The 4,055-nt window shown below is 38.8% G+C and overlaps 1 non-coding gene across 1 annotated transcript; it reads left to right on the top strand.

Annotated features, from left to right (window-relative positions):
* The first annotated feature begins 1,562 nt into the window (after positions 1–1,562).
* On the top strand, positions 1,563–1,669 carry LOC111825377. Its single transcript, XR_002828542.1, has one exon. It is a non-coding gene; the product is annotated as a U6 spliceosomal RNA (small nuclear RNA).
* The last annotated feature ends 2,386 nt before the right edge of the window (positions 1,670–4,055 follow it).

Raw genomic sequence — 4,055 nt, 5'->3', positions numbered from 1 at the left:
TCTATTCACACCAAACTGGTGGAGAAGCACATCCAGATACAGAGAGAGGATAGCGACATGATTTTAAAAGTACGGATCTACCACTTGTTAGCTAGGCAAGTTACTCAACCTCTGTGAGCCTCCGTGTTCTCATCTGTAAAATGAGAATGTTAAGCATATCTATCTTTCAGGAATATACAGAACTAGGAATAGGAGAAAGATGACGAGCTGACAGTCCTTGACGAGATGCCAATTCCAAAACAGGTTGAAAACTGAAGCAAAAAGTATCCATTCCTGAGAACGAGGAGATGGCAAGAGAAGAGTAGATCGGTGCCAGGTGGTAGAAGAAAGAGCTCGCTCATTTTTTTGTAGTAATGATGGGGAAAGAGAAGCACGGCATTTTTGGAAAGCGATGTGGAAAAATATATCACAAGCCAGAAAGATGTTTATACTATTTTATCCAGTAATCCCACTCTTGGAATTTATCCTAGAGAAATAAATCAACAGAAGAAAAAGAAGCTGCAGAGTATAAAGATCTATAATATAAAAGAATGGAAATAACCTAAACTGCCAAATATAGGTCAATGGCTAAATAAATTGTTATACAACTACTCAATAGAATACTAACTTTGGGATTCAAGAACCTTGTTTTATTCATCTTTTAATTTTTAAAAGTTTATTCTTATTTATATAAAGAACACTTAAAAACATTTAAAAATACAGAAAAAGCTAAAGTCCCCCTTGACCACTCTTAGTTTTCTGTCTAAAGGTGGCCACTGTTACACTGTTAACAGTTTGGTGTGGACTCTCCCAGACATTTTTCAATATATTCACACACACACACACACTTATATATGCATATACACATATATATACTTACACATACACATTTTAGAGCTATATATTTTATATAGGGGGTGTGTTTTAAAAATGCTATCTCCTTGTACTTGCTTTTCTGCAACTTATTAACAAAGTATTTGTTTGCTTGTTTACTTAGCAACAAGCCTTGGAAGTGGTCCGTTCAGTATTGACAGATAGAACACATTCTTTTTGAGTGAGTATATCACGGTTTATTTAACTATTCCCAGTATTGCGAGCAGTGACGTGATCTTCAGTTTTCATGGTTATAAATGGTACAGTGAACATTCTTGTTTCTGTCTCCTGAAGCACACAGCAAGTATTGTTTTTTTTGAGGGCAGATATGGAAGAGTGAAATGGTTGGGTGTAGAAGGTCTGCGAACTTTAAATATAAATAGTCAAAAGGCTGACGGCGCTTACACTTGGCCAGCAGGAGAGGGGCGTACCTATTGCCCTAAAGTGGTTATTGTCAAACTTCTTATTGTTGCCAATCTGCCAGGTAAAAATAGTAACAACCACTTTAATTTGCATTCCCTCAGGTTTTGTTAGGATAAGCCTCTCTTTTGGCTTGTTATATTTCTTTCTTGGTGTGTTACCTGTTTATCACCTTTGCCAATTTTTCTAAATTGTCATTATTTTTGATATCCCTGAAACATAGCATAGTCATTTGAAGATAAATGCTCAACTGTTTAGTGAATTCAATTATATTATTAAAAGTAATTAAAGTGCTCGCTTCGGCAGCACATATACTAAAATTGGAACTATACAGAGAAGATTAGCATGGCCCCTGCGCAAGGATGACACGAAAATTCGTGAAGTGTTCCACACACACACAAAAAAGAAAAAAAGTAATTAAAGCCTCCATAGAAATACATAAAGTATGTATGGCACAGTGTTCGATCAAAAGGAAGAATGTAAATTATGTGCAACAGGAAATGATATCCATGCACTGGAACATAGGCTGGAAGGGAACAACTAAAATAATAACAACAATAAAGCTAGAAATAGTGATTAGCACTTATATAGCACTTAACAGATGCTAAGCATTAATCAAAATGTTTTATGTGTATTAATGCCTTTATTTTTTACAACAGTCCCTATTAGATTTCTTTGAACCTGCTAAATCACAATTTGTACAAGTGGCAAAGCCAAAATTTGATAAGCCTGGGCAGTCTGATTCCAGAGGCTGCACTCTTGACTACTACATTATACTACTATAGCTTTAAAATAAATTCCTTTATAATTGTTATGCTATTATTTCTCAACAGGAAATACCAGTAGAGAGAGGTCAAGGCCTTTTCAGTCATGGACCTTCACAGGGCATTTGCATCTTAGCAGAGTCATGGCCCTCTATTTTGCAAATTCATAAATTCCATCAAGACAGTACAGCATATCCATGTGGCCAAGTCCCAGGGAATTGAGCCATGTTAACCAAACTCACAAGAGACTGACAAATTTATAAGTCAGAACAATGTCAATTTTGTTCATTTATACTGAGAGCTTTTGTTGCCAAGAGAAATACAATATTCATGGCAGTCCAAACATGTTCTTTCTGCTGGGAAAGTCTAAACTGAAAACCAAATTAAAGAGTAAAAAGCATCAGGGAGAGCAGCGTCAAAGCAATGGGAACCGATTGAGCTTGGGAAATAGTATGATCACAGAGTAGTTAGAATGAACCCCAGTCTAAAAACACAGGTGTATGAGAAAACTCGCTCTTTTTTAAATTTAATTTCTGTTCTCCATCTCCCTCTCACCAAGCTACTAGGAAACCTAACTTCAGTCATTTTCTTATTTTCCTCTCGTCCCAGTGATTTCTGAAATCCTATACAAAGCAATGCATGTTAGAATGGGTGGGGAGGGTCACATTTCACACCACATGGTCATTGATCCTCCAACATCAGGCTGCCTAAGTTGCCAGTGAGATATCCTCCGTCCCTTCTAGCAAGCTGTCTGCTGACAATTCTGTGCTTCCCATGAGTTACAGGAGCTTTCACATGCCCTTACCTCCACTTAGGGCCAAACCTGCCTTTAATTCTATCAGCCTGTTGCCCATGTAGCCATTCCTGGGATGTAGGGAATATGTCCTCTTGGTCAGGGATACACTGGCCTTCTTACTCTCCCTACCTCAGCCTCACTTCTAACACCAGGAGAATTGCATTTCCAGCTGGGGGAGTCCCACTTACTTGGTTCTGGCCAGACAATTTCTGTGCTTTGAATCCACTCCTCTCTGTGGGACTTAGGCTTGTGTACCTAAATCCAGGATGATTATTAGGATCTTTTTGTTCTGGCAGCTCTCTCCCCTGACATAATAAGCACAGAAACAACTGTTAGCTTGGGTTTGGTGTGGAAAGCTGGAAATACTAAAAAGGTAAGTATAGATCTATTCAAGTATAGGTAGGTGGACAGATTGGAATAATATCTCAAAAATATGCTGCCACATAATCTCATTTAGGGATGAGAACATCCAGGGCTCTCTCTCCCCTGGATAATGTTGGCATTCAGTAGGGTCTACAGTAGCCAACTGTCCTTTTTCTGAGTTCTGTAACAGCTGTACAAAACCTCTGCCTTCCACTGTTACTCCTGACAGACATGCTACATTCACTTTCCATCATATTTTCCTTCTGTTGCTGTCCTGCAGATGTCCCATGGACAGCCGGGGCCATCTGCCTACATAACAATTGGCAACACATAGTGAGGTGTCATTTACTCCCAAAGACTCAGTAAAAGGGCAGCTGGAAGAGCACTATTGGAGTCTTGCTGCCCTGAGGACAGGGACTGCTCCATGACACGGGACCCTATGTTTGATTTAATGCTCTGCTGTCACCATTTTTAAATTCTTAATAATTTTTTAACAAAGAGACCCGCACTTTGCCCTGGGCCCCACAGTTATGTAGGTGGTTCTCCCAAAGGGTCATCATCTCAATGGGGCTTTGCAGGGTCTGCATTTGGAGACCTGTTTCCAGGGATTCTGAGAGTGAGAAACTGAAAAGAACTAGCTTTCAATTGCACTTAAGGATTCAGTTAATGGATAACTTTGGTAGGTTTGGCTAAGAGGTACCTTTTATGGTCATTTTTTTCAGGTTCAAAACTCTTGGGCTTTTAAGAGTGATTTTGGTAATTCTAACAGTCCTATTTGTGAGCTTAATGTGCACACTTCATTTACAGCTGTACCCATAGTTTCATTTATGGCTATAGCCTCACATATATAAACTGAATAG

The sequence above is a fragment of the Myotis lucifugus genome, unplaced genomic scaffold (genome assembly GCF_000147115.1).
Source record: "Myotis lucifugus unplaced genomic scaffold, Myoluc2.0 scaffold_23, whole genome shotgun sequence".
Classification (NCBI taxonomy): Eukaryota; Metazoa; Chordata; class Mammalia; order Chiroptera; family Vespertilionidae; genus Myotis; species Myotis lucifugus.
The sequence above is the reverse complement of the archived record's forward strand: the minus strand, read 5'-3'. Positions and strand labels throughout refer to the sequence as shown.